This window comes from Schistocerca gregaria, chromosome 7 (genome assembly GCF_023897955.1).
Source record: "Schistocerca gregaria isolate iqSchGreg1 chromosome 7, iqSchGreg1.2, whole genome shotgun sequence".
Lineage (NCBI taxonomy): Eukaryota > Metazoa > Arthropoda > Insecta > Orthoptera > Acrididae > Schistocerca > Schistocerca gregaria.
The window spans coordinates 112,859,710-112,874,755 of NC_064926.1; the positions used below are offsets into that span (position 1 = coordinate 112,859,710).

Here is a 15,046-nt window from a genome sequence, read left to right on the forward strand (position 1 = left end):
GCGCACGATAGGATAAAACGTGATACATAGGCTAATTAGAGTCATCAAAACAGTCCCTTTTGCGCATATCAAAGCCACAAACCGTTATTCTTCTCATCTTGTTGCCGATTTACAGTTTCTGTAACTGCCAGGTGTGTACGACGAACTTTGTCAAATGTCGAACATCTTGCATTAGATAAACCTGCTCTAACACCCAAACTTAAATAGGGTAGATTGAAGCTTGCTAAAAACATTTGTCCTGGACTTCAGAATGGGATAAAATGATCTTCAGCAATGAGAGAAATTTAATGTAGATGGGGCGGATGGATTTCAGTATTACTGGCATGATCTGAGATTACACCAGCGGGCAAGAATGGGAAGAAATTTTGGTGGTGGAAGTGTTATGATTTCGGCAGCCTTCTGCGCTAAAGATAAATCATACATTGCTTGGCTGTACGCCACAATGATCTCTAACATGTATACTGCGATGCTAGAGACAGAAGTGATTAGAATGTATGAGACTTAGGGAACTAGTGTCTAATGTTTCAACAAGATAATCCATCTGTGCATGTTTCTGCTACAGCTAAAAGTAGTTTGAAGATAAAGATATCGGCGTCTTGCCCTGGCCTGCACGTAACCAGGATATAAACCTAATGAAAAATCGTTGAGGAATACTTGCAAGGCGTGTTCGTAGTAATTAAGAGCAGTTTGAGGCTATACGTCAGCTGGAAAGTGCGATATGAGAAGAGAGGGCTACAATTTCACTGGAAACTACAAACCTAACAAAATTAATGCCGAAGAGAATTTTAGAGGTAATCACGAAGAACGGAGATTGGACAGAGTACTAACAATGTAATAACACAGCAGGACAGTGAGTGCCTTTATACCATTTTCCACCCCGGAAATGCAAACGCCCTATTTTGTTACTCATATTATGAAAGAAACAATAATTCCATGACGATTGACAACTTCGTATATGTATCTGCTACTGTCATAAATAAATTCGATACGCTACAGATATTGTACTATTACTTTCGTAGGAACTGCTTTCATACTGATTTCTACTACTACGTGAAGTGGTATGAAAAGGAAAATAAAATAGGGAAAACATAACAACAAAGTAGATCATCGTGAAGGCTTTAAAAAAATGTAATACCACTGCAGTAGAGACGTTATACAGGCCTTCATGACAAGAGATTGAGTATTAGTCGAGCATCGGGCACTAGATACCTTCAAGGAAACTGGCCGGTCGATATCTTGGCCATTGAAGACGTAACATTAATGGTAAAAACAACCATCGTCGTATTGTTCTAAAGTTGTTTACTGAGACAAGATCGGACAACATTATGTTGTGAACCACGGAGGTACATCGGTGGGCGGTATGTTCAAGGTTGTGCGAAGGAATTGACAGCTTTTCTGCTATGGCTTTAAGGGATCGGTTAGGACGAGCCAGACTATTGAGACACCTACTCATAGGAAGAAAGGAGACTCACTCTTACAAAATACTAGCGGGTAAGTATGAGGATGCACTTTCTTTATACAGAGAGAGAATTTCACTGGTTCCGATACCTCATGCTACAGATACCGTACTATTACTTTCGTAGGAACCGTGTCTTCATACTGATTTCTACTACTATGTGAAGTGGTACGAAGAGGAAAATAAAATAGGGAAAACATAACAACAAAGTAGATCATCGTGAAGATGATCCTATTTGCCTGCGTTTGCCGCCGTGCACAGTTTAGGATTAGCTGAAACAGCGTCACTTGACATTAGAAGCCATTGTGAGCACAGGCGTTACATCAGAAGCATAGGAAGTGTGTTTTCTCGTAAACGCAATTTTGTGAGACGGCATTGAGGTAGACCGGTAATTAGGAATGTCACTCGTGAATTAGTTAGATGGGCGGTTGGTACAAGAAACGAAGTGCTTGGTAGTGGTACTAAGTGCCCTTACCTATGAGACTTGTCCAATGTATATACGTAAAAGGATGCAAAATAGTCTTCAAAAGGGTCATCAGTGGGTTTGAGACCTGTTCTCAAGAGTCTTTGAGGTGATTTCAGTAATCATCTAATACGTATTTCCCATTGGTTTCGAAAGATTCGTTTACGTTCCGTCTACACACCCGACAGAGGAAGGCATTGGCAAATGTATGTCGTCATAATGTTGTGGCGGGTTTCCGCTGATAAGTGCCAATCAGCAATGTCGAGACAATAGACTTGCTGAAATTACGTAAGTGCTGTGTAAGACTCACTTGGCCTTCATCGCACCTCAGACGGGGTCTCGCAACATCGATAGAGGAAGACGTGGCTGTGTAAGCAGGCGGCGTTGACTACAAGCGCAATGTGTACGCTGATCCCAGGACTCTGCTGTGGCGCTTCAAGGTCGATGCCGACACAAGCGCAACAGGATGAGTCTGACATCAAAAGAGTCAATAAGTCAATGCATAGCTTAACCAGTGTACAGCAATCGTAACACCAGCCACCTGGAGGTTGTCATGTCACCTTTCCTATACGTAAAATACCAGACATAAGATGATGCAGATCACTTCAGCTTAGCCTCTACGGGTTCATGAGAAGAGAGGACCAAGCCATGTAAAGTTTACGCCGTAGAAAGACGCCGCCCACGCTGGTTCTCTCACGTCGCAACTGTCGTTTGTCACAGTGGCTGAGAGAACACGTCGTTTTCAACCGTTTCCTTGGGTGGGACAAACAATGAAGGAAAAGAACCAAGCAAGCAGAAGCATGGTCATACAGTGCCGTCATCAGTATGCAGGCATTCCACGGCGGACTGTTGCAACAAATTCCCAATCATCAGTGTAAAAAAAAAAAGAGAGAGAAAAAATTGCAGAATACAAAAATTGTATTAACGATAAATGAATTAATCAGCACGAATGTATGTGAATTCCGATTCTTCGTTATCGAAAATTCTATACTAATTCTGCAGCATTTGAGTGTCCTAGAAGTTTCTATTGTATCATTTCAGAATCTCTTTGCTCGCTGTATCGCAGAACTAGCTGATACGGGTGTCACCGTACCGTAATTTTGGCAGACATAAATTCACGGCCAGCACCGTAACAAAAGCGACTTCATTACCGCTCGGTTAACCAGCACGAGTGAATCGTCAAACTAGTTTAAAGCGTGGTTTGAGAACAAGGCCATCCGCTTTTTTATTATAGCTTGACAACGGAATGTGGCAACGTGCACGGCCGCCGATTTAATAACCAGGTGGATTGGTGTAGACAATAGTGCGCGCCGTGTGAGTAGCCCAGTGCAAGCATTCCGCCACTGGCAACACAAAGAGCGGCCCAGAAAGAGACCGGGAAACAACTGAGTCGCGTCGAGTCGAGATGCTGTTTGTTGAGGGCGTTCTTTTTAGTCTTATCTGGCGGCCCTTGTGTGCGCTAGCCTTTCAGAAGCGCGACGTGCAGCGGTTGACGTTTGTGAATTCGTCTCTCTGGTACAGTAATCCTCTGCTTTAAAAACTGTCGTGCACAGCGAGCCAGGTCGGAGAAGTTTTACAATTCCTGCACAAAGGGACAGTTTTAATATCGAATCTCTGCCGCATTTCATTACTCTCAGATGGCAACTATATTGAAACCACCTAGGCAGTCATGTACGTATCTTCTGACAAACGATTTGGCAAGAGAATGAGAGACGACGTGTTTTTGAGGTCTCTGTCGTAAAACATCAGCAAATAAAATAGCACACACCACAAGCTGTTTAGGGAAACAGAATTCCTAAACAGTTCAGTCTTGTGTAACTAGAAATCTAGTAGTATTCGCGCATTAAAATCTGCATTTTGGCGAAACTTTTGTGTACCATTGTCAGGTCTGAGGCCTTAAAAATCCAGAATGCTGAGCTATGAGCAAACCGAGACATTTGTCTCTTAAAAATTCGTTAAAAAGCAAAGTTGTCAACGTTTGTGTTCTGAACTTCCAAATGTATCGCGACATTGGGCCAAGCTGCAAGACACGTCGTAAACGATGGTCAAAACTGCCGTTCAGTGTCTGCTTCATGAGCAAGTCCTTCGCGTTTCCATTTCCTGGGATCCATTACTTCCTTTTTAATGCCGCTGTACGTGTTGTCGGCCATTACGTATCCTGGATCTGAAATCTTCTCCTCTCGCCGCCTCTGCCCATCCACGTATCCTTCTAAGACAGTTTTTATTCTCCTCCTTTCTTAATATACAGTGTGTCCCAGGAGGAAAGGCCAATATTCGGAGATTTGAGAGGAACTATCATTCCAAGCAAAAAAATCTAGTAAACATGAGCTGTACAGTGCATACCGCAAGAGCTACGAACACTTCATCTTCGCCACTGTGAAACATATCTCGTCTACAGAACGAGCTGTTATTCATCTTCGCTACTGTGAAAGACATTTCTTCTACTGAAAAAGAGCTCGAATGGAAAGCTCAAGTTAACTAGACAATGTTTTTCTTTTTTTATCCATACTACTTTCTCCCAAAATATCGAAAAGTGCTTGTAGTGGAAGAGATTTTTTTTCAAAGTATCAAATATGAAGTAGTGCTCAAACCACTTAAGGTACGTATTTTACAGCGCAAGTTTACTAGACTTCCTTGTTTCGAATGTTCGTTCCTGTCATATCCCTGAACATTCACCAACCCTCCTGTGACAACGTGTATGTATAGCCCAGTCCGTTTTTCTTTTTCATTACATTCAGAAATTGGCTTTCTTCTGCCATTCTTTGAAGTACCTCTTTATTTTTCGCTTTATCTATCCACCTTATTCTTTCCATCTTTAGCCATGTTCACATTTCAAAAGCCTGTAGCCTTACTTTCTCTTTGTTCCATGTTTCAAAACGATACAGGAGGATACTGATTCAAGAAAATTTTATTAGTCCTTTCCTTAAACCTTAGTTCACATTGCTACGGGACCGAGCGAGGTGGCGCAGTGGTTAACACACTGGACTCGCATTCGGGAGGACGACGGTTCAAACCCGCGTCCGGCCATCCTGATTTAGGTTTTCCGTGATTTCCCTAGATCACTCCAAGCAAATGCCGGGATGGTTCCTTTGAAAGGGCACGGCCGATTTCCTTCCCTAATCCGAGCTTGTGCTCCGTCTCTAATGACCTCGTTGCCGATGGGACGTTAAACGCCAAACCCCCCCCCCCCCTACATTGCTACGGAAAATTATCTTTTTCTTATAAAATGCATCTTTCGTGACTGCTATCCTAGTTTTTGTGCTGCTTTTCCAATCGGTTTCTCTTCTGCTTCCGAGGTATTTAAAGCTTTCCATATGTGGTAATATTTTTCCACAATCTTTACATCTTTATTTTCTCCTAGTGTCATTACTTTCGTTCTCTTTGTATGGATTTTCATTCCATAAATCTTTCCTGAAGCTTCAGTGGTATCCACTCCATCCAGTAATTAATTTTAATCTGCTGCTATAAGTACAATGTCGTCTGCAAACCTAAAACACCATAATCATGAAACTCCCTGGCAGATTAAAACTGTGTGCCGGATGGGGACTCGAACTCGTTACCTTTGCCTTTCGCGGGCAAGTGCTCTCATTCTGGTACCATGATCATGCTTCTTCCTTAGATTTTTACCCCCGTATCATTTAGTGGGCAGTCATCTATATTATTTTCTAAGTAGAGGTCGAGAAGGCTACGAGACAGACAGCAATCTTGCCTTACTCCTTTCCCTGGTTCTATTCAACTGGTACATCCTCCTCCCACTTCGATTAGCGATTTCTTTCTTTTTTTTTTTTTTTTTTCTCCTTCAATATAATGAGTTTATAAGACGTCTGCTCTCCCAGTCCTCGCCCGTTTCGCTTATTATTATATCTAGCTTAGCGCAAGCCACGTTATCAAATGCCTTTTGCTGATGTATGAAAAACATATATAAGTAGATCTCTTCCCTTTTCCATAAATCTCTCTCGCAGAATCCGCAAGAGTCCTATTGCATCTCTTGTGCCTGCATTCCTTCTAAACCCAGACTGCTCCTCAGTCAGTTTCTCCTCCATTAGCTTCTCCAATCATTTACTAATCATAAGATAACCTTGGATGCATGTGAAGTGAGGCTAATTTACATGGTTCGTTGCATTTCTTGATTCCATGTTTCTCTGGTACTTGAATTATTACTGTTGTCCGAAAGTTCACTGGCCATTCACCTCTGTCATTTACTTTGCTACGTAACCTCAGCATTTCTGTTACTCCTTCTCGTTGTAAAATCTTAAAGTATATTTTGAGATCAAACGTAACGAAGTATCGCGAACAGAAGGAGCTTCTTCGTGCCAACTAGCACGGATTCTGAGAACGTCAGTCATGTTAAACTCAACCAGCACTTGTCTCATATGAGATGCTCAAAATCATGGCTCAAGGTAGTCAGGTAGATACACAATTTGTTGATTTCCGAAAAGAATTGGACTCAGTATCACAAATGGTTCAAATGGCTCTGAGCACTATGGGACTTAACTTCTGAGGTCATCAGTCCCCTAGAATTTAGAACTACTTAAACCTAACTAACCTAAGGACATGACACACATCCATGCCCGAGGCAGGATTAGAACCTGCGACCGTAGCGGTCTCGCGGTTCCAGACTGTAGCGCCTAGAACCGCTCAGCCACCCCCACGGCCATCCGGCTTCAGTATCACATCTTCACCTACTATGTGAGTACATTCGTATGAAGTATAAAGCGGAATTTGTGACTGGATTGTGGATTTCTTGGTAGGGAAGTGACTACAATATAGCTGTTGAAATTTTTCAGCTCGTACGAACATTGGGTGTAACAGTTCGTAAGGATATGGAATTGAACGATAACATAGACTCATTCGTAGGTAAAAATGTGTTTTACGGCCAAACAGCAGACACCGTTAGTTGATGACCTATGCTCATTCTACTGTCTGCAATTCCAATCTTTTAAGCCAGAGACAGTGAAAACAGCCCGCCTGGTGGCACAGTCTAGACTCTACACCGAATGGAAGGAAGAGCTTCTGCCAGTACGGAAACATGGCGCCACTAATTTTACGTCTCGGTCGTAAATAAAGTGGACTGCGGCCGGATCGTTGTGACAACCATATCCCAGTATTCGGTGCGTCAAATAAATACCCGGCGACGGTTATTCATCTTAATGAACCGCGACACCTGCTAGCCATATCTCAAGCTGTTCCTGTTATTAAACAGCGTTGGAGTTTCTGTGCGTGCGTGATATCTGCCTCCGTTCTTCCTGTAAGCTTAGAGTTCTGTTAGAGGCGAGTACTGCTAATAAATATTCATCATCTCGCGTATTTGGGAGCTCACTATTGCAGATCGCTGTTTGCTCCTTAATGAAACACTGTGTGATCATCGCCTTCATTGGGGACCGTCCATCATGATAGGATAATAGTGCATAAGCATCTCTGGCTGTAAGTACGAAAAAAATAAGCTGTGCTTTGTAGACGGCAGCGACGTGGACGTATTTCAGCAATCGTGTTGTGCCACGACACGGCGTTATGGACTGCAAATGTAAACGGTAACTTATTCTAATATCGTTGCCGTTACGGTTATTTTATGCCTGTAGTAAGCAACAGGCGATATTATTTGAAGCGCATTAAGTGCTGCTCACTGCCTGACAGCTTACATACTGATCTGGCAACGCAAAACTTGGGGAGTCGATCTCCACTTAGTCATACAATATGACTGTCACTTGTCTCGTCTTACCCATCTGGCAGTGATTCGTGAGGGGGAAGAAAGCTGCTCTGTGGTTCGGTTCAAATGGCTCTAAGCACTATGGGACTTAACTTCTGAAGTCATCAGTCCCCTAGAACTTACTAGTTAAACCTAACTAACCTAAGGACATCACAGACATCCATGCCCGAGGCAGGATTCAAACCAGCGACCGTAGCGGCCACGCGGTTCCAGACTGAAGCGCCTAGAACCGCACTGCCACACCGGCCGGCCTCTGTAGTTCAGGTTGCATGTTGTGCTGTAGAATCCTTTAAAATTGTCTGGGTCAGTTCACAGTTAGGATAAAAGCAAGAGTGTACGACCTCAAATAGTATAAAGCCTATTAAAGTACTCCGGTGTTGGAAACATCAAACGATTTCTAACGGAACCTAAAGATCGCTATAGTAATGACAGATCGGCTGCGTGATGATATAAGCTGTACGACGCTAAAATATTTAAGACATTTGTGTCGCAGTATTGCTGATCATAAATCTCTCTTATTTCCTGATTCTTAGCATTATCAAATTATTCGTTATATTTATCTGTAATACAGGCTTCGGTGCCTACATTGCCAACAGAATCATGTTTTTACTTGTTCTGAATACCAACGAGCTTAACAGGAAGTTTGCACCCCCGTAATATAGCGCGCATAATATTCGCTTAATAAAGCAATAAATATGTGGGTACAATAATACCAACAGTGAAACATCTCCTTTGAAAAATCAATGAATTACTGTGCTGATAAACCTCTACGTTATTTGATTTTCAAACAGCTGAGCAAAACTGAACGTACTCAGACATTTCTCTCTTTACTTTTTCTGATCAACACTAAACTGACAATATTTTTAGCGCAACGCAATCTGACTTTCAAAAATCCCTACAGAAGAATGGCCCTGACTAACAATAATCTATACCTTTCATGAATCACTTACCTCATAAAAATCTTCGTTACTCGAACTACTGCAATACAGTGAGCGCCAATACGGCCAGCTAAATAAAAGACTCTAACTACTGAAGGCATTAACTACTGATAGGCATAGTTAGCAAATGAAAGATTTTGATACAGAACAGACGTATTTACCTTAACAATGTTCAAAATTCATCATACATGATATCCAGTATTATAAATTTACTCCTTCTGATGGACACACGTCCAGATCGTCTGCTCTAAATTCTGCCATCTCTCTTCCCACATCCACCACTGCTGGCGGCTCACCTCCAACTGCGCAACGCTACGCGCTGTTCACATCCAACTGCCCTACACTACAATAGCGAATATTTCAACAAAGCCAACCAGCCACAGACTGCACCCAGCACAGTCACTGATTTTCGTACAGAGCGCTACATGGCGTTACCAACATCAAAACCTAAACAGCCTACTTACAACAGGATAAACGTTCTACGTAGGGGACTTCCTACTGAATCTGAAATAGGTATATTTGTTCACCGTGGTACAGTTAACACGTCTCAAACATTCCATAAGGTAAAACAATGGCAGTCGCTAAGCAAATAAAAGAAAGTAGTTTTCAGAAGTTTGAATGTGTCCCTGTTGAATGTTGTTTTCCCTTGACTTCCTGTGATCTTGATCTGACTTGCCCAAACAGTTAAGGGTGGTCTACAGTTAAACGTGCTCCTTGAACCCCGGTGCAACTTGAACGTTTTCATATGAACATTTCATTGTCAGATGTGAGCGAAGTTGTAAATGGCAGGAGAGATGCTCGCACTGAGCGAGGATGGAAGCCAGCACCCCTTGCATTTTGTACTTTAGGGTCCCCTACAACTGAGTGTTTCAGTTCAGAGGTGGGAAAAATGATGCGTATACAACCATGAATAGTATCAAGTCACCCATAGGCCCATCGAGCCTGGCAGGCGTTACGGAAAAGCTAACTGCTCTGATCGAAGTAGGTCTGAAACTCTGATCCTTGGATATCAGCCCCAGTACCAAATCAATTACGGTGAAATATTTGAAAGACTGGGAATGGAGCGTGTGAGAGTTAAGGAACCAAATTTGAGAACCAGATAAGATGCCCTTGTCCCACTTACGTGCCCCATAGATAAATGATACGTCACTTCGTCGTGGCCCACAAATTTGCCCTGGCGAACCATCTCCATCTTCTGTAATTGTAATAAAACTCCCACAAAATGACTGCCTCTTCACTATATCGTTAGATTGCTCGCTCTGTGCAATTTGTACGTGAGACAGAGCCGTCTCTTTGATAAAATTCCTGTCAGTGCACACTCTCTTTGTTTATTATGGGCTCGATATGTAACTACTACTCACACTGGCCTTCGATCGTGTGCTCTTTTTGGTGGCAAATGCATCCTCTGTCGTGAATTTGTTGACATCTTCAGAGTGACCCCACAAGTGGTAACCGATGGCTAATTTTCCGTCAAAATGGCTGTCGTTCTACAAAAGCACTCTCAGTACCATAGCTTTAAATCATACAGCTCCTTCAAGCGTTCATCTTCAATTGGTCTGCTTCTCCAACAAAACAAAAAATGGTTCAAATGGCTCTGAGCATTATGGGACTTAACATCTTAGGTCATCAGTCCCCTAGAACTGAGAACTAGTTAAACCTAACTAACCTAAGGACATAACACACATTCATGCCCGAGGCAGGATTCGAACCAGCGACCGTAGCAGTCCCGCGGTTCCGGACTGCAGCGCCTAGAACCGCACGGCCACCGCTGCCGGCCCAATAAAACAACGTAATATCTTCTAGTAGACGAAATGTGCATGCAGTTACGTGTCAACTGGGGAATTTCGAAACTTCCTCATCGAGAGGATGATAGTACCATTCTGAGTTTTCTTTTGAAACTGATGTTCTCTAGTTACACATTAGTTGGTCTCCGTGGCGTGTTGCAAAGAAACTTTTCGTTTTAGTTGTAATAGTAACGAAACTAGCACACATGAGTTCACGCCTCAGTTTTTTGAAGGGCACTCGAGATTTGCTCCGTGCTGGGACCGCAGAGGGGACGTGATGTTTACACGTGGACGCCTCTCTCGTCCCGTTGTAGCTGTCGCCGCCTCAAACTCGATTTCCACCCTTCTCCAGCGCCTTCATCGATTCTGCTCCAGGACGCTGCGTGGACTGGTTACCTCTGCCCATCAGGTCTCACACTTCCGCAACGAATGGCAATCCAACAGTTTATTTCGTTTGTCCTATAGACTGGGAAGTGAAAGGAAAAATACTAAATCAGGAACACCCTAAGAACTATAACTGGTTCTCTGTGTGGCAGCCTTAAAGGACACATTTTGCCACTGCATGGAGTACATCAGTTACCTTGTTCCTTCAGTGACGATGAGGATTCTTAATATCTGCGCTTGAGAGACAATAACATTCGACGATAAGATTTATATTTAACTTCGAAAGTTATGATAATGCTAGTGGTTGAATAAGTCATTGGAACTTGTCAGCTCAAAATACGTACAACACTGCACGGTATCATATTTTTCAGTGCCGTCAGTAAATTTTGCACTGACGACCAATGAAGCACGCACGCTACCAGTTACCTTCAGAATTTTCTTCAGTCGTAGTACAACACGTTATATTAGTAATAACTAGCTGAAAGTGTTGCTTGTTGTAAGTAATGTGGAGCTTTATCACGAGAGAATTTAAAATCATAAACATCCGCCGAAAAAATATTCTGTTATATAAGTGTGGGCGCGTTTCTCGTTGTCCGAATAAGTTAGTTCAATCCGGATCAAGTGACCTTGAAGTTGACATGACGTCGGTAGCTGCTTTTTGATGTAGTTCATGTGCACGGAACTCGTAGCCAACATGAAAGAATGTGATACAGTAGTTAAGAGCTCTCGAGAACTTTGTTAGTGGGATGTGAATGTGTGATTTGTGAAGTAAGGCTACGTTTTTCTGAAAAATGGGAATAGTCCATACGTTACTAGAGTTTCTTTTTTAATCTCGTAAGTTACGGATGTCTGTGTGAGTAACACGATTGTTTATTTACGTTCCATTTGTTATAGAAGTGTCTAGGTATGGTTGTTGTCATATTTTGAACGTATAATAATCTAAGTTTGCAGTGAAGTACTTCCACTGACAGTTAAACGCAGATAATGATTTGTGTCCCTGCTGGATTACCGAAGTTAGCAATGTCAGTGTTGGCAAGGCGAAAAACTGAAACATCACAACTTGCTTACTGTTAGTGCTTGAAATAGTGTAGTATAATTTTTAATGAATTTCAACTGAATGGGCCTAGAATGTGTATTAAAAGTACCAATAACTTAACAGGAATGTGCATTATAAATGCAAGTAATGCCGAGAAGCGTCGCGTGGCGTCCAACACAAATACAGAAGTTGTGGGGCGAGCTGTATCTTCCGATACTGGAAGTAATTTCTTACTCGTGACGTAATGATGTGCCGTTTGACGTCACCATAGTGCAACAGAGAGCTAACTTATCAGTGAGAATATTTAGTTTGTTTCTGAATTACTGAAACGGATAGGAAGACAGTAATCAGACGCGACTTAATATGTAATTTATTAGGTATATAGATTTTAGCTATAGCATAGCTATCATCAGTATATATGTAGAGAGTCATCTCAGAGGTTTGTAAATAACAACCTCAGTCTGAATTAAGCTATGTACACGCTGAGGTCGTGTAACATGTGCACTTACAAGCCATTTAGTCTCTATGACTCACCTCAAAAGCAGTGATTATAGCTGTACTGTAGCTGAAATCTAGACCTGCCATAAAATACAGATCGAATCGTGACTTATTGTTGACTTACTTCCTGTTTGACTTACATTACAGTCGCTCTGCGCAGGGGTTCCTTCAGCATTATTTTTTGAAATACAGGTTATATTGACGAACTGATCTGTAGTCCCACATGAAGACTAGGCTGATTGGTTGTGAAATGACAAAGCCGACGACTCTATCGCAATAGCAACCTGTTTCCTGAATTTATGCCGGCAGCTGTGACCGAGCGGTTCTAGGCGCTTCAGTCCGGCACCGCGCGGCTGCTACGGTCACTTCGGGCGTGGATGCGTATGATGTCCTTAGGTTAGCTAGGTTCAAGTAGTTCTAGGGGACTGATGATTTCAGACGTTAAGCCCCATAGTGCTTAGAGCCATTTGAACCATTTGAAGATGACAGGTTTAGCTTTAGCGTACCCCTGTAGTGTTAGAAGTTGGAGGAGTCAACGAATGCAAGTACGAAAGGTTAATTGTGGTAAACGCAATTTCTCGGAGCAGTTTACGTCTGCCATTCTGATGATGTCATGGGTTAAAATAGCCGGGTGGTGTCTACAGGTTCAGTACATCTGGAGTCGTGAGGAGTACCTGGACAACATTGAATATATGCGGCAGGTGTCAGCACAAAGCAGACGACTGTCTTCGCCATGTAGATGGGAGTAATTGTGCATTAGGAAGGACCGTCATTCACAAAAGTTTGCGCCAACAGGAGATCCGATGTCGATTTGTTTTGCATAGCAGTAACAACGAGCGCAAGACAGGGCAGTTTTTATTAGCACTTGTGCAGAATCCATGTTTTCTACAAAGTATCGTCACAGTAGGTGCGACTCGATGTTAGCAGCTGCAGGGACCAGGGTAGGCAGCCATTTCACACGCGCTTCACATCCCCACTTCCATCGCTTCAGAAGCAAATCTTCGCCAGCTGGTTCATAAACAATGGCGTGCTTTACTGTCTACAGTGACCAGGGATTAATCTGGGAAACGTGTCCGCAACTGTCAGGTTGGTTTGAAAACCGCTGAGTTCGGTCCCGTTTCGTGGCTGTATGCCTTTGCGTTCCTCAGATCTACGAACTGACGTACCCATCCATTCTAGAGTGGACCTACAGCTATATATGGTCCCCTAACGCCGGTACTCGGCATTTCCACATACACAGATCACTGCCAGAGGTGAAAGGTGCGATGAGTAACAAATAAATACCCCACTCATACGGTTATAGTTGGTGGGGACTTCAACCTACCCTCGGTATGTTGGCAAAAATACTTGTTCAAAACCGGTGGTAGGCAGAAAACGTCTTCAGAGATTGTCCTAAATGCATTCTCCGAAAATTATTTCGAGCAGTTAGTCCACGAACCCACGCGAATTGTAAATGGTTGCGAAAACACACTTGACCTCTTGGCCACAAACAATCCAGAGCTGATAGAGAGCATCATGACTGATACAGGGATTAGTGATCACAAGGTCATTGTAGTTAGGCTCAATACCATTTCTTCCAAATCCATCAGAAACAAACGCAAAATAATTTTATTTAAATAAGCGGATAAAGTGCCACTAGAAGCCTTCCTAAAAGACAATTTCCATTCCTTCCGAACTGACTATGCGAATGTAGACGAGATGTGGCTCAAATTCAAAGATATAGTAGCAACAGCAATTGAGATATTCATACCTCATAAATTGGTAAGAGATGGAACGGATCCCCCGTGGTACACAAAAAAGGTCCGAACGCTGTTGCAGAGGCAACGGAAAAAGCATGCGAAGTTCAGAAGAACGCGAAATCCCGAAGATGGGCTAAAATTTACAGACGCGCGAAATTTGGCACGTACTTCGATGCGAGATGCCTTTAATAGGTTCCACAACGAAACATTGTCTCGAAATTTGGTAGAAAATCCGGAGAAATTCTGGTCGTATGTAAAGTACACAAGCGGCAAGACGCAGTCAATACCTTCGCTGCGCAGTGCCGATGGTACTGTTATCGACGACTGTGCCGCTAAAGCGGAGTTATTGAACGCAGTTTTCCGAAATTCCTTCACCAGGGAAGACGAATGGAATATTCCAGAATTTGAAACACGAACATCTGCCACCATGAGTTTCTTAGAAGTAGATACCTTAGGGGTTGCGAAGCAACTCAAATCGCTTGATACGGGCAAGTCTTCAGGTCCAGATTGTATACCGATTAGGTTCCTTTCAGATTACGCTGATACTATAGCTCCCTACTTAGCACTCATATACAACCGCTCGCTCACCGATAGATCTGTACCTACAGATTGGAAAATTGCGCAGGTCGCACCAGTGTTCAAGAAGGGTAGTAGGAGTAATCCATTTAACTACAGACCTATATCATTGACGTCGGTTTGCAGTAGGGTTTTGGAGCATACACTGTATTCAAACTTTATGAATCACCTCGAAGGGAACGATCTATTGACACATAATCAGCATGGCTTCAGAAAACATCGCTCTTGTGCAACGCAGCTAGCTCTTTATTCGCACGAAGTAATGGCCGCTATCGACAGGGGATCTCAAATTGATTCCGTATTTCTAGATTTCCGGAAAGCTTTTGACACCGTTCCTCACAAGCGACTTCCAATCAAGCTGCAGGCCTATGGGGTATCGTCTCAGTTGTGCGGCTGGATACGTGATTTCCTGTCAGGAAGGTCGCAGTTCGTAGTAATAGACGGCAAATCATCGAGTAAAACTGA

At 42.8% G+C, this 15,046-nt stretch overlaps 1 protein-coding gene across 1 annotated transcript in view; it reads left to right on the plus strand.

The window, feature by feature from the left end:
* Nucleotides 1-15,046, plus strand: part of LOC126281686 (furin-like protease 1) — a 1,379,773-nt gene that overhangs the window by 469,045 nt on the left and 895,682 nt on the right. The gene's annotated exons all lie outside the window — the stretch shown is intronic.